The following is a 15182-nucleotide window of genomic DNA, read 5'->3' on the forward strand; positions in this document are numbered from 1 at the left end:
CCATCAAGCAACAATAAGCACTAATTGGTACTGATTAGAATTTAGACACACTATTCGCTAAGCATATTCTGTGATGATGTGCGCCAAACTTCTAACGTGTGCAGGCAAAAAGGGGCGTGGTTATGGGTGGGGAAATGGGTGTTTCATGGGTATTGTGATAAATATGAGGCTGTCCTAGCCGGGGCAGGCCACTAGATGGCGCTGTTCCCCTAAAAATGTCCAGGATGTCTGGGGTAGGCCACTAGAGGGCGCTAGGAGAATAGGTGGAGGTCGCTAGGACCGGGGAGAGCCCTGGGAGGTCCACAGGTGTAGGAGGTTATGAGCTGGGTCCTGTGTAGCTAATTAACCACTTTATACCCCACCTGAGATGTGAAAGAAAAAGAGGAGAGCTGGTAGCTGAAGAATGAGAAGTCCCCTGGAAAGAACTGGCTAAACCCTATGGACTTGGGGTGGACTGTGTGCTCAAGGAAGAAAAACAGGCTGGGGTAAGAAGTCCCTAAAGCATTAGTGTTGGACTGTGTAGCCTCAGTACTTAGAGGAACTGTGTGTTCAAAGAAAGGACTGTGAGTCTAAAGAAAGAAAGGACTGGGTGTCCCAGGAAGGAAGGACTGTGTGTCCAGGGAGGAAGTAGGGCTGTGTGTCCCAGTACTGAGAAGCAGGCTGCAAAGCCTGGGGTTAGAAGTCCCCAAAGTATTGAGATTAATGCTGAGCCCAGGAATCTGTCTGGGGTGGCTCAGTGTGAAGATATGTAAATGTATAAAGTATTTAAGCTAGAAGAACTGTGCCCAGGGGCTGGAATAAAGAATTGCCTGAATATGCTGTTGGTAAGATCTGTTTAATTTTGCCTCTGGAGAACCAGGTCACCCTGAGCGTGAAAGGATAACTTGCTAATCTGCATATAATTTGCATACTGAGAACCAGCTCACCCTGAGTGGAAAAGGGGCCCAGGAGCTTGAGGTTGGATTGCTCAGGATGCTAAGAAGAGACTGTTTGGAGTCCTGTTCAGAGGCCACAGGCCAGTGAGGCCTGCTGGAGAGTGGGGCTCATGTTCACAGTATTTTGAAAATTACATGTGTAGTTATAGAATATGACCTAATGCACGTAAATCTAAATGTATTCTATAATTAGCACCTAAATCTAGGTGCCGATTGTAGAATATGTTCAGCCGGCACTGATATCAATGCTGATTTTTTAGGCACCATATATAGAATCTCTCCCTTTGTGTCTCCCAAAATTACAATATTGCTCTTAGGTGTTGTGTATTTCATAAAGTTGTTTAATTATGTTCACCATTATTACCCATATGGTGAAATCTGTTTATTGAAATAAATACAAGGCATGAACATGACAGAATTTTACATGTTCTAGCCAACAAGAACCAACCCTCCTCTCCCTATTCCCTACCCTTCCGTACTTCCACATACCCCATAAAGCCAAGTATCATGGAGGACATGACTTCAACAATTTGACAGAGCCCTGGGAGGCAGTCTGCCAAAGAGGTTCCCATGTTTCTAGGAATCTGTGGCCTACCTGGGTATCCCAATCATGAATCCCAATGTAAGCCAGCCTCATTTGCACCAGAAGCTGCATACGCCACCTCTGGTATGAGGGCTCTGCATCCTGGAGCCAAAAGAACAGGATCGTCTTAAGGCCAAAAGAAAGGCTTGATAAAAAAAGATTTTAAATCCCGACAGAGCTGACATTAAAGCAAGATATTTATCAAAAAGCAATAAAAGGTCTTACCTTACTGTGTAGTGCCACATGTCCGCCACCGACCTCAGAATGCTCTTCCAAAAGGCCTCTATCCTCAGACAATGCCAGAACATATGGCCCAACGTAGCCAATTATGCCCCACATTTAGGTCACTTATCATGGGAACCAATACCTGCCAATTAGGCCTTATGCGGGGAAATATACAATCTAAGTATACATTTGTACATGGTTTCTTGATGTACCATGTTATAATAATGCTTAGGGAAACATAGTACAAAATCTTTTATCTGACTTTCAGTTATAGTGTTTGAAACATCTGTCAATCAATTCCTTGCCAATGATTTATAGTCAATATCTGGAGTATTATCTTTTAAAAAGCAATGGTAGAACCTTAACGGCACTGGCAGCTGTGACCCCAACGTGAAGGCCTCTGATAGTGTATCTTGAACATCTTCGGTAAGGTCCTGCCACTTTAGAGATGTGATGTTGTGTCGAAGTTGGATATAGACAAATTAATGTACACCCGGCAAGCCATGAGTCCTTTACAGCTCCGCAAATGATTTCACACTTCCCTCCTCTGTGGTTACATGTAATATGTAGCGGACGCATTTCTTAGCCCAGGCATGGAACATAGAATTATCTTGACCAGGAAGAAGGTCTGGGTTATCACATGTGGCTAAGTAAGGGGACACCTTTGAGGAAAAACAAAAGCGCCGGCATATCCACCGCCACACTGCTCTTGCGGTTTTCAGGAATCCAAAGTCCACCAAAGTACTCCTTGGCAACTTATCAGAGGTGGCAGCACATGTCTAAAGTGGATCTCCAGAAGCAAGCTAGCTTCAAGTGATGTGGCAGAGAATGACTTTGTACCTCGAAAACAGTCATTGATGTTTCTCATCCCGCTGGCCACTGTAAGATAGCGAATGTTAAGCAGACCCATCCCACCATATGCCTTTGGGGTCTGAACCATGACCAGCGGGAGACAAGGGTGTTTTCCCAACCACAAATAGTTTTTCAAAATTTTTTGAAGCTTCTTCTCTTCAGTCTGTCTAAGAAAATGTGTCTCATAAAATTTATATCTGGGTCGAAAAAAAAAGGCTGTGTATTGCAAAGTGGTTGTAACTTACATATTTTCTTTTTGTCTTAATTTTCTTTTTAGTTTCTTTTTCTTCTGTGCTGCTGTGCACAAAATCTATATGCTGTTGATCACTGCCTTCATTGTATCCTATACACTAGAGTCTGCACATTACAGTCCCCGCTTGCACTGACCTACAATTTGTGTTTAATACCAATCTCCATCATGCTCTTAAGATCTTTGTGAAAAGCTAGCATTTAACCGCCACCTAGTGGGAAATTTACAGATTTCACCAGTTCCTAGGACAAGCGCTACCCGGGAATGTCCAGGGCAGCCTACCAGATGCAAGGAAAACCTAGAAAATGGTGTATGACAGCTTATTTTTTGGATAGGTTAATGTAGCCAAGTGACATTCTCAATAAGACTGATTGCTGATCGTTTCGAAAATACCAAGGACATCCTTGGATTTGGACGTCCCTAGACATGGACATCTTTCAGCGATTTTCGAAACCAAAGATATCCAGCATTTCTAGTGCTCTGGTCCCCCTGACATGCCAGGATTGCAACCGGGCACCCTAGGAGGCACTGCAATGGACTTCATAAATTGCTCCCAGGTACATAGCTCCCTTACCGTGTGTGCTGAGCCCCCAAAACCAACTACCCACAAATGTACACCACTACCATAGCCCTTACGGGTGAAGGGGGCACCTAGATGTGGGTACAGCGGGTTTGTGGTGGGTTTTGGAGGGCTCGCTGTTTCCTCCACAAATGTAACAGGTAGGGGGTATGGGCCTGGGTCCGCCTGTCTGAAGTGCACTGCACCCACTAAAACTGTTCCAGGGACCTGCATGTGCTGTCATGGACCTGAGTATGACATCTGAGGCTGGCACGAAATATTTTTAAAGATGTTTTTTGAGGGTGGGAGGGGGTTAGTGACCACTGGGGGAGTAACGGGAGGTCATCCCCGATTCCCTCCGGTGGCCATCTGGTCATTTCAGGCACCTTTTTGTGCCTTATTCGTAAAAAAAACACATCCGGGTGAAAAAGTCCAAGTGTTCGTCATGTACATCCCTGCTTTGTTCGATTATGGGTCAAAGACGTCCAAGTCTTAGGCACTCCCAAGTCCCGCCTTCACCATGCCTCTGACACGCTCCCTTGAAATTTGGATGTCCTTGCGACGGACTGCAGTTGGAGACGTCCAAAATCAGGTTTTGATTATTCCGATTTGGAAGTCCCTGGGAGATGGACGTCCATGTTCCGATTTATGTTGAAAGATGGACGTTCATTTCTTTCGAAAATGAACCTGTAAGTCTGAATATCAACATATCCAGTTATCTTTAAACCAGCCAAGTATGAACCGGATATTCACTGCTGGTCACTGGAAATGGCTTGTCATTGTATATCTAGGCCCAGTGATGACCGCGAGATAGCCAGTTTAACTCCCATGATCTGAATATCGGCCCCTTTCTCAATAAGCCTCTGTTACCAGTGTTAGTAATAACATGTGAACTGCATAAGAGTGATATCAAACATTTAAATCTGAAAGCCTTTCCCCAAACTCACATAAACATTAAACAAAATAGGTGAAAGTGCAGAACCCTATGGGACCATACATTGGCCCTGATAGCTATCTCCCGCAGTCTGCGCTGAATCCAGATATTCAATGCTGGGCCGTTTTTGGTGATTGGCATTGAATATCCGGTTTAACTTTGGACGGTTTCACATTAACTAGCCAAGTCAATTTTCAGTGCTGATCGGTTAAGTTGGAGCCAGCCAAAGTTATTCCACCTGTTGTGGTGGCCAAATATGGCTACCAAACATAGGCAGTTCTGTGATGAAAATTGCAGGATATCTGGTCATATCGCATGATATAACTATCTTTAAGCCACTAACTGGTGATGTTTGGCGCTGGATATCTGGCTATCCGGAGCTGAATATCGTCGGATAGCCAGTTATGTGCCATTTTGGCAGTAATTTCCCTTTACATATCAGGTGGATTTTGATTTCCAGCTTGAACATAAACACCACTCATTTTAACCTTATAGGAGATAATTCTCTACAGATTGCCAAACGTTTGGCGCTGGGATGCTGCTTGATAAGTGCGATTTCTATATTGGCAATTACACACATAACTATTTTTATGCTGTTAACAAAATTGTAAGTTTTATGATAAACTGTACCTCGGTGAATCTCTTCATAAAGGTGGTTAATAAATCCCAATAAATAAATAAATATTCGCCCTTATACAATAGTAGCATAACTTGGTATTAACATACCAACATTTAGGTATGGCCATATCAATGGCTTGTGTATATGTCCGTGACTGAATGTTACAGTGTACATGTAGCCACACGCCAACCCGGCCCCTCAATCTGTTTCAAATAATTGTTTTCATATTTGTATTCAGCTAATTGTTTTTTTTACCATCATTGCCTCTGATGTTTTAGCAAGTAATGATATTGTAGGAACGGGCCTGAAACTAGAGGGCTGGCTCACGTCAAGGCCCATCTTTTTAGGGATACTGTCAAAATGAAGCCACCTAAGGTTTGAGGATAAAATTGAATTTTCATTGTGTGTTTTAAAAAAGAGAGTAAACCATGCAATTATATGTGAAGGAGGGTTAGCCGTCAGATATGCAGGGCAACTATCTCAAATACAGAAAGATGTTGATAGCTTCTGAACTTAAGATAATATCTGAGATGCACTAACTGATGAAAATACATCTCACAACCTGTCTGAAAGAATTTCTGTACCTAATGTATCTCTTTGTCTCAATGAATCCGTTAAAACAACTGTAATTTCTTATTTTGATTTCTTTTTTTTACCAAACTAACATGAATAAAACAGGATTTAGGAAGTGAGGAAATAAATTAATGGCGGAGTCAGCCTTGCAGTGGGGACAACAGGAAGGGTAAGAAAAGGTGATTTGAGACTAGTAGCAACAATCTTTGGGTACACAAATATTTCAACAGATTTGAAGGGGAGTTCTGTTTAATATATTTAAAATTTTTATTCAACACTCTAACGCAATACCACACTGTATTTCTCATACCGGAATTGGCGATCGCCATCACGGTACTATGTAAGCCACATTGAGCCTGCAAAATAGGTGGGAAAATGTGGGATACAAATGCAACAAATAAATAAAATAAATTAAACACGCCATTCTGACTATTTATGTTTTCATACTATTTCAGAAGCATCTCTGTCCTGGAGAATATTAAAATTGCACACCAAAGATGGCGGTGCGACCGGATGGTTTGTGAGACGCTGCTACTCGGCAGGAATCAAAGAATAATCTTTTGCCTCTTACAATTATGCCTCATACCAAATGGAAGGGGATGGTGAGATTAGTGTCCCTGCCTTCCTCAACCTCGTCCCCGATCCAGCCGAGTTTGGAGCGCTTCTTTGCCGGGACCTCCCAGGTATCGACGGGAGGGGATCCCATAGTAAGGGAATCTGGAGAAGCGGAGCCCTTACGGGGAGATGAGACATCCCTCTCCCCTCCTTCGACATAGCTGATTCCTCCGTGCCCAGCGTTCACAGCTTCGTTAGAGGGAACCCGGAACGCCACCGGAAGTGTGACGGAGGTGGAACCCAGCGGGGGACTGGCGTCACTGCAGAGGTCGCTGAGGTCTGAGGCCCAGGAATCACTTGGGGCTTCAGGGAAATCCCGGAGGTTAATCTAGAAAGGATTTGGCTGATGTTAATTAAAATGGACTCAACCCTGCAGAAATCTTCAGTGGAAGTAAATACTCTTTATACTAAATTTGAAGATTTAAAAAAATAATGTGGACTCAGTTAAAGAGGAATTAGCCATGCGAGTTACACAGCTGCAAAAAGATGTTGAACAGTTTAAAGAATTTAAAGCTACTGTAGCTAAAGATAATTTGGATATTCGTAGAAAACTTGAGCAGATAAAAAATTTCAACAGACGTTTAAATTTGCGCCTTCTGAATTTTCCTAAACTCCCTGGGTCTAGTCCACTGGAACTATTCAGAAGATACCTAACAGAAAACTTAAAGATACCACTGGAAGCTATACCTCCAATAAATAAGATTTTCTATCTACCTAGTAGCCCCAGGGGGGAAGAAGGAGAAATAAGGGGTGCAGAAAATATGAACTTTGATGTGAACAATATATCTGCCATACTCGATCAGTCTTTGGAAAATGTAACAGAAAGGGCTACACTCTTAGTCTCCTTTGTTTTTGAACAGGATCTTAACTCTATCTTGAGACTTTACTTTAAGAACAACACTAACTCTCATTTTGGAGGTGGGAAAATAAGGATATACCTTGACGTAACAAAGTCAACCCAGCAGAAGAGGAACCCCTTTTTGGCTATGAAACAGAGGACTGTGGAAGTGGGGGGATCCTTTTTTCTCGCCTACCCTTGTAAATGTATTGTTCGGTTGGGTCAGATGAAATATGTCTTCTTTTCTCCTGATCAACTGAAATCCTTTCTAGACTTAAAACAACTAAACTAACATCTGTTTAAATTGAACTGGAGGATTGCATGTAGCCTTAATTAAGTTACAACTATTTTTCTTTGTAATCTTCTCTAATTCTTTAACGCCCTCACTTATTGTAGTCTAAGAAAGCGGAAAATTTGTGGTTTAAAAGTTTTATTGTACTAATTACCTTGTATTTCAATTGACAAGTATACTCTTGTTAAAAGAATTTAAAATCAATAAATATAAAATTAAAAAAAATAAAATTGCACACCTAGTTTCCAGTTCCACAAAAAGAAGTAAATGGTCTGCACCTGATGACATCATTGATTGAGTACTGGAAACAGTTCAAGAGAGTATTTTGCATTATTACACATAATCATATTTTCCTCATTCTGTTTTTTCTCTTCATCCTTTCAGGCAATCTAGATAAGCAGTGATCATGCTGCCCTCTACTGGCAGGAACTAATCTTGTTTAACTTGCCAACAGCAGTTTGTCTCTTTCTGGTTAGCATTACTGCTTTAATAAATGTACTCATAAGGGATAATTTTATAAAGCTTTTTCTGTATGTAAAGCCTATTTTACACATGGAAAATGAATAATAAATTGCATGATTTCATACGCCAATGCAAAGTATGTACCTACTTTTATGTAATCTGTGCATAAGTGTTCCTGGGAAATACTACTACTACTACTTAACATTTCTAAAGTGCTACTAGGGTTACGCAGCGCTGTACAGTTTAACAAAGAAGGACAGTCCCTGCTCAAAGGAGCTTAACATATGCAGAGATGCAGTTTACCTATGTAGTTTATAAAATATGCAGGTACACGTGTAGAAAAAATACATACATTTACACCTTATTTTTTTGGAGTAGTTATAAATTTGTGCGTTATTGGAGCTGAATTTGGGAGACATATAAGTACCTATGCTTCTTTTCTAAAATAAGCTTAAAATAGACACCTTTCTGGACTTCTCACATAAGTGCTCTGTTATAAAATTAAGACCATACTTTTTAAAATTTTGGGTGTATATATGTAAAATAACCTTGAAAATTTGTATATATGCTAAAGAGCAGGTATAAGTTAACACCTTTGGGTCATTTTCAAAATAGAAGTACATGCATCCTTTTGTTTTGAAAATTTGCCAAAGCCCGCAAAGGGAAAAGTATGTGTGTACTTTTTACCTGTGTGTGCATGTATAAAATTACTCCCTGATAGATAAACAAATTGTGCTGTAGGTGTTTTTGTTCTGCCCTTCCACCAAACACATGATATTTTTGAACTTTGAAAACTATTTAAATAATGGAGATAAAGCTGAAGAATACTGAGGTGCCTTTGTACTGATTGACTTGAGGGTTATTGTAGTGTACTGTTAACTAATCATGTTAATGCAGGCCACAAAATTCAATAAACTTAGCTACATATTAGGAGACTTAGCTAAGTTCCTGCCAGTAGTCCTTGTTAAAATATGCCACTGCTTCCTCTCAGTGTCTCTCTCCAGAAGTAACTACAACCCCCTCAGTCCCTCCTGAATGTGATCCAACCTATCCCTCATAACCATGATCTGATGCAGCCCATTGAGATTTCTACAGGCGTCTGAATCCTCCTTCAAGCATGAGAGGGCCTCTGGGCTTACCAACTACCCTCCTTGGAACTAGTTTGACTCATTTTGGTCCCCTCAATGACAGTCCCTTTGAACCCCAAGCCCTGAAGAGGTGCACCTATGGTGCCCAGAAGTTCTGAACCTGGAAGATAAAGCTCCTTTGTGTCTGCTAGGGCATGGTACCCTGGTCTCTGATGACAAGGTCCCATAATATTTATTAGGGCCCAGTGCTCTGGAACCTTAGAATTTTTCTCTAACTTGCAGTCCATCATGGTAGCCCATTGTGGTGATTCTACCACCTTCAAAACCGTAGGTTATGTTTCTTCAATGTATCCTCCTGGATCTTTCCAAACTGCAGGGAAGATGTAGAATCTCCAATTACACCCTAAACCTCACTTACCACATACGCCTCTTGCCAGTAAAGATTCAGGGACCCAGTCAGCTTGGAAACTGGGGGTGGGGGACAGTTTCCCTACACTAAAAGGGCAATTCTATTACATACATGTACAGTATACTAACATTTTACATGCATAAGTGGTGACAGGGAGACTAAGTGCTATTCCGTAGCAGTGTGCATAAGTGTCATAAATGTAAATGCAAGGGGGCATCCGCATGGGTAGAGCATAGGAGGGGCATGGGCATGAGCTGCCAGATATGAGAGCAAGTTATGGAATACTGTTAGTTACGCATGACCTTGCTGCATTCATGCGACTGTAGTTATGCTAGATCTATGGGTAGTGTAACTGCATGTATGTACAGATGCCGTTATAGAATCAGCTTTCACTGCACGGTATTGAGACACCTATAAGAACACATTCACTTATAGAATTTTCCCCTAAGTGGGCTGGAAACCTGCTAAGTAGATCGTAGTCTTCATTATCATAACTATGTTTTTTTGTAATTAGCCATGGTAATGCATGTTATGATCTGCGTATCATTAGTTTATACATTTTGTCTTAGTGCTCAATGTAATTTTGGCATTAAAGCTAGGCACAAATTCATCTTATCATGTAAGTTTTAGGGATGATTAGTACATAGACCACTTTACTTGTTTTAGAGCATTAAAGTGGATTTTTCAATTAGTACAGAAAATAAATTTGAAGCAAGAATTATTCTGGCAGTAGCCTATTTGTTTAAAAAGATAGTTCAGTCTTGTTTCAGTTAAGAGTAACCTCCCTTTATGCACATCCTTCCTGAAAAAGCAAGGGGTCAACCCCTTCAGATACTGCAGTGTAAAATAAATCAGCTGGCTGCACTGTCTGGAACTGGGCTTTTTGAATGGGGAACTCTAGGAACTGTGAAGCTAAGGCGGGGAGATTCCAAGATGGCCGCACGCATCTAGGAGCGCTGCAGACCTCATTACCTGTTTAAATAAAATGCCGAAAAGAAGAGGCAAGGCAGTGGTCCGGGCTTCCCCAACGCCTGCCTCATTACCTGCTGGTCCTATGGACCGTTTTTTGAGGACTCCAGGGCAAGGCAGATTGATCGGGAGTGGTTCCTTAGGAAACGCCGGCTTAACGGAGGATACTTTGGTGTCTCCAGGACTGGATGTTACTCTGAGCCCCAACTTGAGAGCTCCGCCCCTGCAGCCAACACGGACGAGCTCTCCCTCTGAGGGAGCGAGCAGCCAGATGCCAAGAAGTGGATCTGACATGGACTCGAGTGAAGCTCATTGCAAGTATTGCGAGAGGGAGTCAGGAGGACGATTGGTACCTCCAGAAGAAAGCAGTCCGACGATACTTGGTGTGGGTCAACGAGGCACAGAAACTGGGAAGAAACCAGAACTTTTGAATATGCCTCCTGGGATTATGGAGAAACCGGCAGAGGTAACTCTAGACACTTTGTGGGATTTGGTGGCTCAAATGGTACAATATTCGCTACAACAAATAAATGCAGTGTCTCAAAAAGTGAATGTGATTGAAAGAAAAGTGGAGAAAAATGAAACAAATATTAAATCTTGTTCTGAAAGGATTGATATTATGGAAGAAAAAGATACAAATATGGGAAATACTCAAACTGTTATGTTGAAAGATATTTCAAACCTTAGGAGCAAAGTGGAAATATATGAAAATCACATGAGAAGATACAACTTAAGATTTATACATTTTCTGAGAGTAAAAACAATAAGCCCATTAGAAATGTTAAAATGGTATTTTAAAGAAGTTTTAGAGATACCTGAGGCAAACCTACCACCTTTTACTCAAGTTTATTATGTGCCACAAAAACAACAAGAGCCACCACCACAACAATCTACTGACAGCTCCGAGCAGGCATTAGGGTAAGTGTGCAGAGTTACAGAAGAGTCCCTAGGAGTAGAGGGAGGGATGGGGCAGCTAATTTTTGCTTAATTTCATGGGTCCCCCACCAATCTCTAGTTCATTATGCAGGAAGTTGCATGTACCGAAAAGCTGTAGCTCTGTGTGCAGCTCTACAGTTTCTGCAACTTGCTTCTGGTGTCGACTCCAGTGTTATGTTTTTTTAAAAACTTTATTTTACTTGTATATTTTTACATTTCTGCTGTCTGGTTTACTTTCTGCCCAGGGTTTCTGCTCCAGAGACCACAACCGCAGCTCTTGGTTAGCAATTTGCCATCGTGTCAACCACATATATGCAGTTAAATATGATGGAGTCTTGGGACAATACATGTTATAACCAAAGTATTGGTAACAGTATTTAACTTGCTAATTAAGATGTCTTCTCTTCTCTTTCTCCCTTGAGTTGCACAGCACCCTCACTCATAACATATGATAATAAAGTGATATACAATCCTCAGATTTAATCTCCATCTGTCTTTTGCCATTTGTGGGACACAGTATGTCTAGTATTGGCCTTAGTTTCCTTATACGGGAGTTGCCGAATCTTCATCTGTCTTTTGCTATATGTAAGTCTTTGGACTGTCCACACATATAACTGTTCCAGATATTGTGTTGCTTGACTTGTTTTTCTGAGTTTTGAGCCTGGAAGTTTCTCTCTTTCCCCTTGGGGTTGCAGACTCAGTTGGAACTTGGGTTGCTGTAAGCCTTCTTATGTAACTATGCAGGGATTCCCCACCTCATTTTACATCCTCCCCCAACTCACAGCCAAGTCATTGCAGTAAACATCTCTAGCTAGGAGACTCCAGAGACCTGGGAGGTGTTAGACATGATGGCAGTGGCGTAGCCAAGGGTGGGCTTGGGTGGGCACAGGCCCACCCAGTACCAGCATAGCTATAATGTGGTTGGCAGGGATCCCCAAGCCCCACCAGCCAAAAACTCCCAACAACTGTCCCTCCTGCATACCTTGTAAATAGCAGATCTTCGCCTGCAGTGAGCAGTGACTGATGCACACTGCTCGCACCAGCCCCATAGCCTTCGCTCTGATGTATTCTTGCCTAGGCGAAAACAGGAAGTTGCATCAGAGGGAAGGGTATGGAGCCAACATCAGCAGTGTGTATTAGTTGCTGCCTGTTGCTGGTGAAAATCTGCTATTTAAAAGGTATGCGGGAGAGGGAGGATATTTGAGAGACCATATGGCATGCAGGTGAGAGAAGGAGAGACCACATCATCTGTGGGATGAGGTGGGGTTCTTCTGCTCAACCATCTTGGGCCCAGGCCCACCCAAAATTGGGTGTCTGGCTACGCCCCTGCATGATGGGGTCCAGGCAGTGGTGTGCTGGTAAACGTTTAACAACAGGCTCTCTCCCTGGTCCAACTCTGTGGCCCCCCCCCCCCAAATTGTAGAGCTGGCTATAGCCAGGGAGAGAGCCTGGGGGGGGGGGGGGGGGCAATGCATTACTCTCTCCAGGAAAAAAAAAATTAAATGATCCCAGGTTCCAATCTAATTCATGTTTAATGTGGGATAAAATGCCATAAATAAGTAAATAAATAAATATAAACTTTTAATGTTGAGCACTTGATTCTCAAAGTGGACATATTCCAAACACTATAATGAAAATAAAATGATTTTTTTCTAGATTTGTTGTCTGGTGACTTGTTTTTCTGATCATGCTGGCCCAGTATCTGATTCTGCTGCTATCTGTCCTCTTAACTCCGTTTCCAGGGCTTTCTTTCCATTTATTTCTTTACTTTCCGCCTTTCTTCTTCATTTCTTGCCCTACATCCATAAGTAAAAGCTGGGTCCTCCGCAGACTTGACTGTCCAGTGGATCCAGCTTCTGCCTATTTTCTTCATCCATGTGCAGTTTTTCTCCTCTCTTCCTTTTCCCTCAACTCATCTCCTTCCTCACTCTTCCCTCCCCTCCATCCATGTCCAGCATTTCTTCTTTCTCCCTTCCCTTTCCTCCATCCATGCCCAGCAACCCTCCTCTCCATTGCCATCCCCTCCATCCACCCATGTCCAGCAACCCTCCTCTCCCCTGCCCTCCCCTCCATCCACCCATGTTCAGCAACTCTTCTCTCCCCCTGCCCCCCCCCATCCACCCATGTCCAGCAACTCTCCTCTCCCCTGCCCTCCTCTCCATCCACCCATGTCCAACTACTCTCCTCTCCTCTCCCCTGCCCTCCCTCCATCCATCCATCCATATCCAGCAATTCTCTTCTCTCCCCTGCCCCCCTCCACCCATCCATACTGTGAGGAGGCAGGAAACTACAAGGTCCAGAATGCACTGTAGCAGGAAGGGAATCAGAGTCAGGGGAAGGACTATAGGCAGGAGAGTGAGAAGCCAGGAGTTGATTGGGAAATTGAACCAGGTGTGAGAGGTTTTCAGGCAGCTTTATTAAGACAATGGTGGAAAGCTGGAAATGGAAGCGCTGGGGGAAGCTCTCTGCTGAAAAGGTGACAGCTGCACTACCCTATGAGAAGGAAAAGTAAATGCTTTTGTTTGACTGTTTGAACTGTGAAAGTTTGAGGAACTGCTTCAAGTCTGAAAAGGGTTTAATTAGAAGACTCTGAGTAAATGCCTTTTGTTATGTTTGAGTTGAAGAAGAAATGTTTGAGTTAAAGAAGAAATAAGACATGAAGATTATGTTAAATGGCAACTAATAAAACCTTTGGTTATAAGAAACCTGGTGTTGATGAACATTTGTGAAAGGAGAAGAGGAGGCAGAGAACTCCCCTGTGTTGGAGGCAGAGTCCTGGTGAATTACCGAGAAGTGTAGAGCCCAACAGTGACTGTGTGTGAAGGAAGCTAAGCAGGGTGAACCCTGGCTGGGCCCTGGAAGGGTAACCAGCTCACAATACCCAGCAATTCTCTTCTCTCCCCTACCCCCTCTATCCATCCATACCCAGCAATTCTCTTCTCTCCCCTGCCCCCCTCTATCCATCCATACCCAGCAATTCTCCTCTCTCCCCTGCCCCCTCTATCCATCCATACTCAGCAATTCTCTTCTCTCCCCTGCCCCCCTCTATCCATCCATACTCAGCAATTCTCTTCTCTCACCTGCTCCCTCTATCCATCCATACCCAGCAATTCTCTTCTCTCCCCTGCCCCCCTCTATCCATCCATACCCAGCAATTCTCTTCTCTCCCCTGCCCCCCTCTATCCATCCATACCCAGCAATTCTCCTCTCTTCCCCTGCCCCCCTCTATCCATCCATACTCAGCAATTCTCTCTCCTCTCCCCTGCCCCCTCTATCCATCCATACTCAGCAATTCTCTTCTCTCCCCTGCCCCTCTCTATCCATCCATACTCAGCAATTCTCTCCTCTCACCTGCTCCCTCTATCCATCCATACCCAGCAATTCTCTTCTCTCCCCTGCCCCCCTCTATCCATCCATACCCAGCAATTCTCTTCTCTCCCCTGTCCTCCCTCCAGCCATCCATACCCAGTGATTCTCTTTTCTCCCCTGCCCCCCTCCAGCCATCCATACCCAGTGATTCTCTTCTCTCCCCCTGCTCCCTCAGCCATCCATACCCAGCGATTCTCTTCTCTTCCCTGCCCCCCTCCAGCCATCCATACCCACCCTCCGTCCAACTGGAGGATGCATCATGCAGCTTTAACAGCACGAGGATGAAGAAGTTAAAGAAGACCTCGGCTGGGCTGGCGGGGGTTGGGGTCCCCCGCCAGCTAAAGTAATATTTTAAAAAACCGGCAGGAGCGGACCTCGGGAGTAGGTGACAGCGGTAGGTGGGGAAAGGGTTGGCGGTAGGCGGGGAGGGTTAACCGGCGGTAGGGGGGAGGGTTGACGGCGGTGAGGGGGGGAGGGTTGACGGCGGTGGGGGGGACGGCGGTAGGCGGGGGAGGGTTACGCCGAAACCTCAGATACGCCCTGATCTATCCATCCATACCCAGCAATTCTCTTCTCTCCCCTGCCCCCCCTCCAGCCATCCATACCCAGCGATTCTCTTTTCTCCCCTGCCCCTTCAGCCATCCATACCCAGCGATTCTCTTCTCTTCCCTGCC

Source organism: Microcaecilia unicolor, chromosome 5, assembly GCF_901765095.1.
Source record: "Microcaecilia unicolor chromosome 5, aMicUni1.1, whole genome shotgun sequence".
Taxonomy (NCBI): domain Eukaryota; kingdom Metazoa; phylum Chordata; class Amphibia; order Gymnophiona; family Siphonopidae; genus Microcaecilia; species Microcaecilia unicolor.